We start from the raw sequence: 15770 nt of genomic DNA, 5'->3' as shown, positions 1-15770 counted from the left end.
TCTTAATAAGTGTGAGCTTTCACAATAGTCTTTTGTGTATCTAGGGTATGTGATAGGTGGAGGCTAGCTAAAAATAGATCCTAATAATATAGAGACTATCATGAAATGGTCAGTGCCTAATAATTTTTTTGACATTCATAGTTTTGTTGGGGAAATGCACTACTTGAGGAAATTCGTAGCCTCATTTTTAGCAGTAGCAATACCACTCCACACCATAACAGCAAGTGGAATGTTTTCCAACGGGGAAAGGGTCAATAGAGGTCTTTTGAGGAGTTAGAGAAGAAGATCGTCCAAGAACATGTTTTGGCATTACCAAACTTGCAACAACTATTAGAAGTGAAGGCATATGTGAGTGGGTATTCAATGGGAGAAGTCTTGATGCAGGGAGGAAGGGTTGTATGCTACCATTCTAAAGTATTTTCATGGGTAATTTCTTAGCTACGCTATTTATGACAAGAAGCTATATGTCCCGATGCAAGATGTGAAACAGTGGAAGCACTATCTAATTGGAAATGAGACATTAATCCCCACATATCACCAACCACTATAGTACCTACATGCCCATAGTAAGCTGTAGTAGAGTAAGTACTACAAGTGGATGGGGTTTCTACAACAATTTTATTTAGTTATCAAGTACAAGAAGGGAAGCACAAAAAAATTGGTTGACATGCTTTCAAGGCCACCCACATCAAAGGTCATATCTTTGGGAACTTTGATGGATATGGATCCAGTCACCCATGTTTCATATAGAGAGGCATATTTAGAGGATGAGGACTTCATGGAGGTGTTTTAGCAATTGAAAAACCAAATTCATGTCCATGATGATGATGACATCGTTGACTACCATTTATAGGATGTGTTACTTTGCAGGTTGGATAAGTTATGTGTTCCTAAAGGTGAGTGTTTGTAGTTTATTAGAGATGATCTCACCGCGAAGGTTGTAGGGCACTTTGGTATAGGGAATATAGTGGTGACTTTCAAAATTATGTGTATTGGAATAATATACAAGAAAATGTAGCTAGGTTCATAAGAGGATGCATGCTTTGTTACACTAGCAATCCTAGTAATAGGAAACACAATCTATAACATCCACTACCTATACCCACTCATGCCTAGGAAATCATTTCCATGGACTTTGTGGAAGGTTTACCAAAAACCAGAAAGGGACATGACTACCTGTTCGTGGTAGTTGATAGGTTCAACAAGATGTGTGTTTTGATTCCCTATAAAGAGAACATCAACAAGCAGGAAGCAACAAACTTGTTCTTTGGACAATTCTGGGTGCACTTTGGGATACTAAGGATCATGGTTTTAGACAGGGACATGATATTTCTCAGTGCATTTTGGACTACATTGTGGGTGAAGATGGACATGAAGTTGAAGAGGTATACGAAATCCTGTCCTTAGGCAAATGGGAAAACGTAAGTAGTTAATAGGACTTTTGTGCAACTTTATAGAGGTTATAATCAGAAGCATTCAAAGACCTAGGATGAAAATATGGTGTATATACAACACTTATAATAGAGTAGTCAAACATTTTATCGGTAAGTCCCCAATCGAGACTTAATTTCGATATTTTTCATCTTCACCTTTGGATATTACATATGGGCAAGAAGGAGGAGTGATGGAGGATCCTACAGGGGATGCCTTGAGGGCTGAAAAAATTGTAGAAAAGATAAGGAAAATCCATATATAGGTACAAGAGACATTGTAGAAGTCATTAGATAATTTTTAGGTCTAAAATGGGCCTCCTAAGGAATATTATAAAATAATAGTGTAAATAATAAAATCATATGAGATTACATCATCAAATTTAGAGGAAAAAAAGAAAAAACTATTTTCCAACTCATATTTTCAACTTATCTTCCTACAATTTTACTCAAATTTCAAGTGGGAGCACTCACTGGATGCATAATCTAATTCCTCATCCAAGGAGTACCCATGTTTCATACTTTCGATGGATCCTTCTACGCGAAAAATGATAAATACATGAAAAACATGATTGCACAAAATTTGAGTAAAACCATAGGGAGATAAGTTTAAAAAATGAGTTGAAAAAGTATTTTTTTCTATTTTTTTACTCCAAAAATGGTGAATCATCCCCCATGGTTGGCATAATCATCTTGAATCCTAATGGTTCCTATAAAGTTGGTTTTGGTTGTGCATTTTTGTTTTGAGGCCCATTTTAGACCTCACAATTTCTCTAATGCATAGGAAAAATACAAGGCTTTGCGGTATGGTCAATTTGAGATACTAGAAAAGGTGGGAAAGAATTCCTACAAACTTATTATACCCCCATACATGCACATTTACTTAGTTATGAATGTGGAGAATATGGAGCTCTATGAGCTTTCCATGCTAGATCACAAAGAGCAATAGGTCCTACCTCTCGTAGAATATTTAGTACCAAATGCTCATGAAAAGTTGAAAGAAGATATATTTTTGCAAAAGAGGTCCAAAATTATAAGATAGGAGCAAAATGAAGTTTGGAAGATTGTGTTGAAAGGAAAGCTTCTAGGAAAAGCTAAATGATACACTCGAGGGAACGTGGAGGAAAAATTTCCTCACCTCATTTAGTAGAAGCGTTTGGGGACCAAAATCCTCCCAAAATGAGGAGGTGTGATTTGCATTAGATCATTACATTGTTTTTAAAGCATCCTGATTCTTTTAGAGTGGAAAATGTGGAGGAATAAGCTTAGAGGACCATTTTTATCGACGAGATCCAAATTGGAAATTTTGGGTCTAAAACCTTTTGGGAGAATTTTGAGGCATCAAATGACATTTTCTTACGGTAGATCTTCCCCACTTTATCATAGAAAATTATTTTCATATCCTATACATCGAGCCTTTCCAACAGTGTATTTATCGTGTCAACTAGAGTACATATGCAAAGGTTATGCCACTCAAATGTTGACCTTCCTATTTTCACCACCATAATTTGAGATGATGCCACATCAGCCCCCATAACTCATGGAAAAAGGGCTAGCCGCATGATTATGATGAATAATACTCTAGAAGATTCTATATTGTAACTCTGGATAAGATTCAAGGTAGTCAAACCTAATCACTAGTAGGCTATTGGGTTGTGTTATAACCGATCCACTAGGAGGAAACATGGTTCTATTCTTTTTGAGTGATTTTGTTCCATAGAGAAGAAAAATAGCCAAGGGGGATAGGGAGCAAGCAAACACAAAGGTTTTGTACACTGTAGTAGCCTAGGGGCTACATTCCTTACTTCTTTGTATAGGTAGCCATTTTCTATACAGAGAAAGAGAGTAGAGAAGCCTCACCTTCCAATTGGGTTTTCTCTTGAAAGGGTATCCCAAGTTATAGCTTGGGTCAAATCAAGGTTTATGATTTTTTATTTTTCCATTCTCTATTTCCTACATAATTTTATTTTATATGCATAAGCAATTAACAAAAATCTACAAATCTGAAAATATAAAGAGAAATAAAACCATAATAGTGTAGAATTCAGATTTTTAAATATAGTTTTATTATATCTATTATGATGAACTATCTAGTGGAATATCCATGGAAATTTATGAATCAATGATGCCGAAGGTTTGGTTTCATTAAGGTGTTGTTGGGGAACTATAATTTTGTTAATACTAGGGCCTTCCCCTCTTTGCTGCGATGACCTTAGTCTTGACTAGATTCTTCATTTATTGACATCCTTCCTATTCATGCCTTTCACCCTCCCTACCATGCTTTGGAGTTTTTCCATTTCCCTTTTATTTGTGCTCTCTACACGAAAGTTCCTAACTATTTAACTATTGAGTTAATGGACTATTCTCATAGTCCCCTTCATTCATTGGTCTTTCTCTCTTAGAATGAGTATGATATGGCTTTCCTCCTCCAACTCAATATCGATTCATCCTTTTGTTAAGCACCCTTTGAACTCTCTTGCAGGAATAATGAAACAATGGTTGGATCTTATTGAGGGAACCTTGATCCCTTTGGATGAACATAATGGAAATAATATTTACTCTGCCTTGATGTGGATCTAGAAAACATCCCTTCGCATTCCTCTAATGGATGTACTTTCCCCTCATTTGGTGTAATTTCCCCCTCCACTGTATCCACCTCCCTTCCCTGATTGTTGGGATACAACTGAAAATTTGTGAATGTTTTTATCAAGGCCAAGCCATATCTAGGCTCAATGGTGGTCAAACAATACATTTTCTTGGAGGCCATTCCATAATTTCTTGGAAAAATCCTTATGGGAAGGATTTGAAGGAAAGACTCTTTGCAAAAGCTTTAATGGATTGGATTGATATTAATAATAATCCCATCCTTAACTATTTCCATTTTTTCTTCCTCCTAGTCCAAATATAGATAGCTTTCATTTTCCTCTCGAAGGGTGACAACAACAAAATATCGTTGAGGGGTTGGAGCTTGGGGCCATCCAATATTTTTTTGAAATAGTAGGCTATCAAATTTTACCCCACAAGATAGTTGGTCTCATTTCAAAAGGTTTGGATCATCCTCCCTAGACTCCTACTCATCTTCTTGTTCAAAAAAATTATTTTTGAAATTTGAGAGGAGGGGGTGGATCGACCACGATGGGATATGGATGGATGTCCCTTAATCTTTAGATCTTCCTTCTTCACCAACACTATCCTCTAGATTCCCCATCCCAAGCCTCCAACTATTGCCCCATATACCCCACCCCTTCTAATACCACCTATATGGACTCTTCCCCATACTCTCTCCCATATTTTCATGTGTCACTTCTCCCTTGTTGGGAAAACCCCTCCAAGCCTCCTGATCCTCATGACCCTTTGGTCCCCTCAAAAGAGTTAGGTTCATTGGAAAAAAACCGTCATAGCACAAAAAATCTAAAGGCTCCTTTGAGAATCCTGTAGGCTTTATGGCCAAGCTCTAGACCCACGGATGCCTCTCTGTCATAGGGTGGTTTAGCATTGGACTAGGCCCTGTCTAATCCTATGGGGCATAAATCCCACCTTCTAAAGTGAACTAAAAGGAAATATTAGATAATACCAAGGGGAAACAAGTTATTATTACTAGGGCCCTTAGAGTAGGGTTATCCCTAACTTCCTCCCAAACATGATTATACTATATTTTAATGCCACGGGGTTGTGGGGCACCCAAAAATTACTTTTGGTCAAGTGCCTCATTAAATTTCACAATCTCCATGTCATTCTTCTGTAAGAAACTATGGTCAAAGGGGCCAAATCCAAGGGAGCTATTAAGTCTTAGCTAAAAGATTGGTCCTAGGCCACACTTGATTCTATGGGTCTCTTAGGTGGGCTCCTCATGTGTTGGAGTCTAAATTCTAGGGATCTAGACTCCACAACCCAAAATTATTCTATTTATGTTCAAATAGAGATTAAAAATTTGGGAAAAAAATTAATTTTTCTCAATATTTATGGACCATACTGAGATTGTATTTCATCTTCAGATTGCTTTCTAGGATCTGGGTCTTTTTCATACCCCCACACCATAATTGGGGGAGACATAAACTTAATTCTATCTCTTATATAGGTTTTGTGGTTTAATCCGAGGTTGCGATCTTATCAATAGTTAATTTTCTTCTTTGTCTAAGTGACTTCACTAGGTCAACACCAAAATCCAAAAAATATCCCCCACATAGAAGGATTTTCATGTAAATGATGTTATGTTGTCCAAGAGACATAACATATTATTGGGCTTTGTTGATATTATAAACTCCCAAATTATTTATCAGTTGTGGATATATATTGGTATCTAATCCGGATTTAAACAGGAACGCAACAAATTACAGAGATAACCATATACACAAAGATGCAACGGAAATAATACTTCATTTCATTAATGGAAAATACTGAAATATGCTTACAAACAGAAATGGCAATAAACTAGCTAGGGTGATGGTAGCTTATCTCTGAGAAGAGATGTGATGGCTACATGCCTCTGAACTGTGTTACAATGAGGCTCGAAGGCCTATTTATTGTTGAGAAACAATGGAAAAACCCTTAACATTCCAAAACCTAACCCTAGGAGATGAAACGCCAAACTGTGGGCCCCGTTTGGGGGTAAGTTGGTACATCAACTTCCCGGGGTCGTAACTTTGGCATATGATCTTCGTTTGACGCGTACAATAGCTCATTAGAAAGATCTATCCAAGCACTATCATTGTTGGAACGGGCAACACCAGTCCATTCCATGGACTCGTGTTGCCCCCGGATTCCCCAAAAAACGTCGTTTAGGGCCTCAAAACGGCTCCGGAAGTTCAGGACCCAAAAAACTGCTAAAAATAGTAAGTTGTGCTACAATTAAGGAAACTAAAAATGCTGAGAAAGACAATGGTGGGGGTCTAGGTGGACTTGGCAGGTGGCCACCAATATCCACCTGGATCATTCCTCCCCCCTTAGGAAGCAATGGTCCCCATTGCGTTGAGCTCCTCCATGAGATGAGGAAACTTCTGCTGAACTTGTTCCCTGGTGAGCCACTTGCCCTGCTGAAGGAGTTGGCCCGCTTTGACAACTCGATACAGTTGGATATTCTGTTGGCGAGTGTTCTTGATCTGTGTGTCCATGATCCGATCAGTTGCAGCTTGTTCCATGCAATCTGGATTTAATTCTGTGGGTTTGAGCTGTTCTGCAATGTCGGATGTGTCTAGCAATGGTGGAAAGTATGGCCGAAGGCGGTCCACATTAAATACTGGGTGCAGGCCAAGGAATGGGGGAATGCTGAGCTCAAATGCATTGTCTCCCATAGCCTTAGTAATGGTGTAAGGACCATATCGGAGTGGTCTCAATTTCCGATAGGCTCCAGTAAGGCGTTCCTTTTGCAAATGCAACCAGACTTTGTCGCCCACCTGAAACTTGTGTGGCACCCGATGTTGATCATGTCGCTGCTTGTACTTGGCATTTGATTTCTCAAGAATGTCATGGACCTGCTGGCGAATATGTTGGATGCGCTCAATGAAGCTGGTGGCCTTATCTGTTTCGGACTGGACATGAGCTGAATTCATGTGAGTAGCTGCAAGTGGCATGGCCACATCAATGGGGCATAGTGGCTGGAATCCCAAACCCACCTGAAAAGGGCTATGGCCAGTGGAGCTGTGAAGAGCTCGGTTGTAGCTGTGCTGAACGTAGGGGAGGCTCTCGTCCCATGTGCGTGGATGCTTTGAGTTATACATGCGCAGAATGTGCACAATCATCCTATTGACAACCTCTGTCTGGCCATCAGTTTGAGGATGGAAGGCTGTGGACTTCGTGAGTTTGGTGTCCAGCATTGACCAGAGACTGGACCAAAAGGTGCTGAGAAACCGACTGTCCCGATCTGAGATGATAGACTGTGGGATCCCAAAGTGCACCCACACTCGTTCAAAGAAGAGTTTAGCAGTGGCTTCTGCTGTGATATTCTTCTTGCAGGCCATCATAATGGCCATCTTTGAGAACCTGTCGACGACCACAAAAACACAGTCATTTCCATGCTTAGTGGAAGGAAGGCCTGACATGTAATCCATGGAGATGGATTCCCAAGGTCGACTAGGGGTAGGCAACGGGGTATAGAGGCCTTGCTTCTTAATGGTCGGTTTGGCAATGGCACAGGCAGTACATGATCGGATGTACTTCCCAACATCCTGTCGAAGATTCGGCCAATAGAAATAGTTTTGCAGTACTGCCACTGTTTTCTCGACCCCGAAATGCCCAGCAGCCCGACTGTAGTGTGCTTCCCAAATCATCTTGGCACGCTCGCTTGAAGGAACACAAAGGTGACCGAGGTGGCATAATAGGGCATCCTGGAGGTGAAAATCTGCAACCTGCCGACCCTCCAAGAGTGTCTGGTATGTGTGGCCGAATTCTGGGTCGCTTTTGTAGAGAAGTGGCCAATCAGAAGTCTCGTGCCCGCAAGAGTTGAGCACGGTGGTTAGCGCCATGATCGGTGGTCGACTGAGGCAATCTGCAACATTATTGGTGCTGCCCTTTTTATACTTGATATTCAAGTGAAACTGTTGCAGGTATGTATGTAGACCACTTCTGATGGCGATCATTCTGCAATTTCCCTTGGGTCTGTATGAACTGCAGAGGTCGGTGGTCTGTGTGGATGACCGTTTCCTTCCCCAAAATGTAATGCTTCCATTGTCGGCAGGCCTGTACAATGGAATACATCTCTTTATCATAAGTGGGGTACTTCCGGACTGTGTCTGAAAGTGTTTCACTGTGATATGCCACTGGATGTCCATGTTGAGTAAGGACTGCCCCAATAGCATAGTCAGAGGCATCTGTCTCGACCTCAAATGGTTGTTGTAAATCTGGTAACGCGAGCACTGGTGCCGTGCAGAGGCGATCCTTCAACTCCCTGAATGCCTTCTGTTGAGATTCAGACCAAAAGAATTTTGCTTTCGCCCCGCCCTTGGTGACTTGACTCAAGGGCCAAGAAATATGAGAAAATCCCAACACAAACCTGCGGTAGAAGTTGGCAAGACCTAGAAAGCTGCGGAGCTCTGTTAGAGTGGTTGGAGAGGGCCAATCCCGAATGACTTGGACCTTGGCTGGATCGACATGCACCCCCTGTTCATCAATGATGTATCCCAGATACTGAACCTCGGTCATGCCAAAAGTGCATTTCTCCAAATTGGCACATAGCTTGTGTTGCCGCAGTGTTTGGAGAACCTGTCGGATGTGGTGGAGGTGCTCTTCCCAACTCTGGCTGAAGATCAGAATGTCATCCAAGTATACTACTACAAAGGAGTTGGTGAATGGCCGCAAGATGTCATCCATTAGCCTCATAAAGGTTGCAGGAGCATTCGTCAATCCGAAAGGCATGACCAACCATTCGAAGAGGCCCTCCTTGGATTTGAAGGCAGTCTTCCACACATCTGAGGGTTCAATTGGTACCTGGTGATATCCTGACTTCAGATCGATCTTGCTGAAATATTTCGCCCCCTTTAGTTGGTCTAGGAGGTCATCAATCCGCGGGATCGGGTACCTATTACGGACAGTGATCTTGTTCAGCGCCCGATAGTCAATACAGAGTCTCCACGTCCCATCCTTCTTCTGTACCAACACTATCGGGCTCCCACAGGGCGAAGAACTCGGACGGATGTGACCTTTCTGCAGGAGCTCCTGAATCTGCCTCTTGATTTCATTGTTCTCCAGAACGGAGCGCCGATAAATTGGTCCATTGGGTAGCGGCGCACCTGGGGTCAGATCGATGGAGTGCTTGACTTGACAGTGCAGAGGAACCCCTGCCGGGGAGGTGAAGATGTCTTCGTACTCCTCCACAATCTTGTCCATCTGTAGCTGCCGTGCAGAGGGACCCCGTTTGGAGGCCGCGGCCACTGTCTTCTTCTTCCCTTGAGGGCGTATCATCAGGAAAACAAATTTCCTGGTTTTGGAAATGATCTTACTGCATTGTTTTGCAGTAATCAAAGAGATGGCGGCAGGTGGTGCTACCTCTGGTATCCTGAACAACTTATTTCCCAATGTAATAATAACAGCACGGGGCCTTGATTCATACACAGCATGTCGCTTCCACAAGTATGGTTGTCCTAGTAATACATCACAAACTTCAAGGGGAGCAATGTCACACAATACCTCATCCGTGAAGGGCTTGATGTTGTATGGAAGGCGACACTGCTGGCTCACGCGAAGATCTCGCCCTTGGTGAAGCCACCCAATGGTGTATGGTTGTGGATGTGCTGTGGTCGGTAAGCCCAACCGCTTCACGACCTCTGCCGAAATGAGGTTCTTTTGACTCCCGCTATCAACAATGAACTGTATCGGGGAGCCCTTTACCCACATCTGGGAGTGGAAGAGACGCTCCTCCTCCTCTGGATCTTCGGGTTCATTTTTCTGGATCTTTGCGGTAGCAACAGTGGCGCTGGGATCCGCATCAATGATCTGCTTCCCTTTTTCATACCCCTTATCGGGTTCTGACTCAGAGTCGGAACATGCATCTGATTCTGAAACCTTTAGCTCAGCCACCAGTGACTGCTTGGCCCGACACTCACTTGTGTTGTGAGTGGAGCTCTTATGGAACTCGCACCATTTTCCAGTGTCCTTTCTCGGCTTCGCGGCGTTGCTCTTTGCTTGCAGCTTCGGCTGGTTGTCTTGGGCTGTCCCGCCTTGGCTTTGTCCTTTGTTCTGTGGTTTAGGGGCACCTTTCCCCTGCTTTGGATTCGCAGATCCAAAGTCTCGCTTCTTTTGTTTAAACTTCTGCTCGACCTTGACGGCATACCGGTATGCTGCGCCGAGCGAGGGGATGTTTAGGAACTGTATTTCTTCCTGGATGTACTTGTGCAGGCAGCCACGGTATTTGAGTATCAAATGTTGCTCCGAATCCTTGATACCCAACTTTGTGCGAAGGGTATGGAAAAGATTGGTGAACTTCGGCACGTCTTGGTCCCTTCCCTGCCGCAGCGTGGTCCACTTTATGTATTCATCCTCATAGCTTCCGACAGGGTAGTACTGCTCCTTGATGGCATCCCGGAACGAATCCCAGGTGGGTGCGGCTGAAAATAGTGAGCCAGTACTTTCATCCTTCTGCTCGCAGTAGGTTTCCCACCAGTCCTTGACGTGGGGGGCTGCTTTGAGAAGAGCAAAAACAATCTTTTCCCGACTCGAAAATTCATGAACAGAAAAATAACCCTCTAGCAGATTTAACCATTTATCTACGGCATCGGCGTCTATCTGACCCTCGAATATGGGGATTTCAAAATTAACTTGTACCTTAAAGGGTGTGGCGTTTCCAGAGGAGCTGCTGGAAGCCGATGCGCCGCTTCTGGGTAGCCGCTGAAGGATCTGCGCAAAGCTGTCCATCATCGCGTTCCGTTGTCGCTCGAGCGCTTCTTCGAGCAAGATTTTGATGGGATCTCCTGCCCCCTCGTCTTTCTTCTCGTCCGCCATGGGAGGCCGTCGGGATTTGCGAGGCTGGTCTTGCAAAGGTTCAACCAGTTCAAGCCCTAACTCCTTATATCCCGACCTTGTTGGGGACATGCAAAGAAAAACAGAGAAAAAGCAGACCGCTCTGATACCACTGATCTAGATTTAAACAGGAACGCAACAAATTACAGAGATAACCATATACACAAAGATGCAGCGGAAATAATACTTCATTTCATTAATGGAAAATACTGAAATATGCTTACAAACAGAAATGGCAATAAACTAGCTAGGGCGATGGTAGCTTATCTCTGAGAAGAGATGTGATGGCTACATGCCTCTGAACTGTGTTACAATGAGGCTCGAAGGCCTATTTATTGTTGAGAAACAATGGAAAAACCCTTAACATTCCAAAACCTAACCCTAGGAGATGAAACGCCAAACTGTGGGCCCCGTTTGGGGGTAAGTTGGTACATCAACTTCCCGGGGTCGTAACTTTGGCATATGATCTCCGTTTGACGCGTACAATAGCTCATTAGAAAGATCTATCCGAGCACTATCATTGTTGGAACGGGCAACACCAGTCCATTCCATGGACTCGTGTTGCCCCCGGATTCCCCAAAAAACGTCGTTTAGGGCCTCAAAACGGCTCCGGAAGTTCAGGACCCAAAAAACTGCTAAAAATAGTAAGTTGTGCTACAATTAAGGAAACTGAAAATGCTGAGAAAGACAATGGTGGGGGTCCAGGTGGACTTGGCAGGTGGCCACCAATATCCACCTGGATCAGTATCTTATCTAATCACCTTCCTATCTTCCTTCTCTTAGTTCAAAATTTAGAGAAGCATCTCTTGTCACTTTGCTTCAATCACTCTCGGTTCATAATTCATGGATTTATCTACACTCTTATCATCTTGAATCATATATGGTCCAATTTTCAGAAAATGTCTTCAAACTTAAGTCTGCCAGAGAAGGTTGGTCCATATACTACAAAGAGATACAAAAAGAACATATTAAGGCCATTAAACAGGACCTAAAATCCCTTTATGAATCCTCAACTCGAGTTTTCACATAAGATACCTAGGACAAGAAAGACAAGATAAGCTTAAAAATGGGAAATGGGAAAAGATATCTCTTCCAAATAATTTAAGATATGTAGAAAATGGGAATTTTCCCAAAGATACCAAGGACAAGAAAGACAAGATAAGCTTAAAAATGAAGAAGTTGAATGAAGATTAAAAAGTAGAGCCATCTGAATCAAGGAGTGGGACAACAAGACAAATTTATTTCACCATTTCACCTCTTTCAAAAAAGAGTGATGGATCTATAGCTCACTCCTTCCATGATAAAACATTGAAAGGGTTCAAACTATTTGAGATGTTTTTCAAAGATTCCACAAGTTGTCTAATTCAGGAGATCCTAGAAGTGATCTACAAATTTGAACCAACCATCAATGAAGAAATTAATCAAGCCCTAGAGGAGGAGTTTCAAAAATCAAGGTTAGGGTGACTAATTTTTTTAATGTAAAGAACGAATATAGCAAGTTTGGATGGGTTCCCTATTGAATTCTACATGGATTTCTTCAAATTTCTCAACGAAGACATCTTGAAAGCCATCCTAGAATCCTAACACTCTAGGAAGGTATTGACTAGAGCACTAAACTCTACATTCCTCATGCCTATTCCAAAGAACTAGAATGGGGTGACATTTGAGGATTTCAGACCAAATTCTTGTTGTAATGTAATTTATAAGATTATTTGTAATATTCCAACACATCATCTCAAGCCTATATTCAGTGATATTATTTCAGGTGACTATTTTATATTCCTTCATGGAAGGAAGCTCATTGAGACAATTTCGCTCTCTCACGAAGCCATCCATTCCATCAAGACACAAAATCTCATAGCTATAGCACTCAAACTATACTTATCCAAATATTTGAACAAGGTAAATTGGATATTCCTAAGGTTGGTGTTGCTTAAACTAGGCATGTATCTTAAAGCAATCAACTGAATCATGGGTTTTTTCAATCAAATTTCTATGTTGTTCTCATCAATGTGTCTCCCTCTCCATTCTTGAAGGTCACTGAAAGGTTGGGACAAGTTTGTGTACTCTCTCCCTTGATTTTTCTACTGGTTGCTAAAGTATTGAGCCAACTAATTCATGTGGCTATTTCTATGTATGCTTTCAGGGGAATTGAAGCGAACCCCAAATTAATATTCTTAGAAAACATGCCAAAGGAATTATCAATCCCTAAATTCATTATTTTTCTATTATATGTTGTGATAGGTATTCTTATTAATATTGAAAAATCCCACTTTAATCCCTATCTCCTATTAGAAGTAGACTTCCCCCAAGCAGGTCTTTATTTTTCCCTATCACCAAAAATACTTACATGATAGCTTTCAGTACGTGGATTTTTCCCCAATCCACTTGGATATAGATTTTTAGGCTAGTTATGGTTATTTCAAAAAAATTAATCTAGAATCTCTTTTGTGCAAAAAAACTCCTTTCTAGAGGAGGCATGGTTATCCTAATTAACGGGCTTATTAGAAGTATTATGGTGTATTAATGATCCATAGTGTGCATTCCTAAAGGAGTTTTAACCAAAATTAAGAAGAATTATTTCCATTTCCTTTCATCTGGTGCTAGGTATTTTAAAGCAATTCCTCTCGTAAAATGGGAAAATATATCCCTTCCAAATAATTTGATTGAATGGGGTTTCCAACATTTTAAATTTCAACAAAGCCCCTATAGTCAATAGTTTATGGTGTCTAGTGTACAATTCCTATCTTTGTGGAATGATGCTTAAATCAAAATACCTCCCTTCCATCTACTTCTCAGAATTGTTTTGACATCCAAAAAAATCAACAAAGGGCTCCAATGTCAGAAATCTCTTGTCATAGTCTTTCCCCTCATTGTGAATTAGATAGTTTGGTGCATAAGTGATGGAAATAAGGTGATAATGGGATTGAACCCATGGTGAAAGTCAAGAAATGACTACATATTGTCAATTATCCCCATAGATCACCTACATCAAGAACATTTATATGTTCTATTAGATGCTAAGACCCATACCCCACAATAATGTGGACATGTGGGATGGAAATCTACCACAGTGTTGGGGTTGGTAGGCCAAGAAACTCATTTCAAATTTCATCAGTTAAAAGATCACATAGAGGATGATTTGGTGTGGTCCAAAAAAACTTAGCAATGGGGACTTCACACCAAAACTTGGTTATGAATCCTACATTTAATCTCTATTTACATAGGAAAAAATGGTGGTGACTTCCTTTATGGAAACTCCATGCTTCCTTCAAGTGCAAACTCGCTTTATGGTTGAAAACAAACAATAAATTGTTAACATGAGACAATATTTTGAAAAGATGTTGGGAGGCCCCTAGTTGTTTTCATTTATACAAAACTTTAGATGAAAATTCCTCACACCTTTTCATTTTATATTCACACAGTGCAGGTAATTATCAAGGCACTGGCTTAGCTAGATATCAAAGGTTATTGATCAAATATATTCTTGGAAGAATGCGTCAAAGTATGGAAATATAACAAAGCCACTTGTCCTTTCGAAAGGTTTCCCTGCATACTTATTAATAGCCTCAAGTGGGCTAGAAACCATGACATTTTCTACTCATGGGACATACCAATTGAGGTCGTTGTAGGATTTATTGTGAAATTCTGCATGGAATACAAGGTTGATCCTAAGTCCCAGAAAAGGAGAGTGCATGTAGCTCCCAATCTTATGCAGTGATGCCTTTGGGGATTTTTTGATGGTGCTATGTATGGTTATTCACCCAAGGATAGGGTTAGTGTGGTTTTATTTCTATATTAGTCAATCTTTGTATATGTTAGATATTCCCTTGATCATGGAATAAATAACTGAGCAAAACTCCTAGAATTGTGCTCTTCTAGAAATTTCTTCTCTAAAGAATGTCAAAAATATCCAAGTGATGGAGGATTCAAAACTAGTAATTGATTGGGTTAACAACAAGGTCTCTATTGAAAATATTTGTCTCTAACCAATCCTTCAAGACATCATAGAATCTCTCCCATCTTTCGACTGACTTTCCTTTACTCATTTTCTCAAATAACACAACTCCATTGCAAATGGCTTATTGAAATATACTCAAGAATTTCTTCTTGAGATCTTCATGATATCAGAAATTACAGATGGAGTGTAGCACGGTCAAATGATGTTGCACACGTAATATGACATTTCCTTTGCATGATTTCTCTCTTGTCTATTGTTTGTAATGATGAAGATACAATGGTGTTGAGGCTTGGTGGAGTTTATCGATTTCTACCTTAATGGTTGGAGACTTAGTAGGATGGATAAGCCTTTGTTTCTACCAAACATGGGATGCATCTATCCACATGTTTCTCCAAGAGTCCTATTAGGACATGGACATAAGGGTATTTATAACACAATCAATAATTCCCTTCATTTTCAATTAGGTCTTGCTTTAGCTTCTTTGGGGGTTATCACTTCCTAGAGTGTGAGTGCTAGCTTCCCCCTTGTGTTGTTATTCAACATTTCTACAAGATGTATAAATAAAAATTCAATCAATTTTTTGCCACCATAAAAAAAATGTAACACAAAGCTAAGCAAACTATAAATATCCTATAGCAAGGGTTAATAGATAAAAGAAAACATCCTGAACGGAAATATGTGTATTCAAACTCATGAATATAAATTATTATTATTATTATTATTGTCTTATGGAAAAAATTATTAAATTGGAAGCATTGACACTTTGATCGTCTAAAATATTAAAGAAAGTAATGCTTAACTTGAGAAAAATTAACTAAATAATAAACAAGAAAATAAAAATATACCTTGATATAATCATTTTCCTCATCAAAATTAGTTATATTTTAAAAGAATCTTATATATATATATAATATTTAAAAAAGATTTTG

Source organism: Pinus tabuliformis, chromosome 1_2, assembly GCF_031772625.1.
Source record: "Pinus tabuliformis cultivar Carrire ecotype Pingquan chromosome 1_2, CPIR1, whole genome shotgun sequence".
Classification (NCBI taxonomy): Eukaryota; Viridiplantae; Streptophyta; class Pinopsida; order Pinales; family Pinaceae; genus Pinus; species Pinus tabuliformis.
This window is presented reverse-complemented; position numbering follows the sequence as displayed.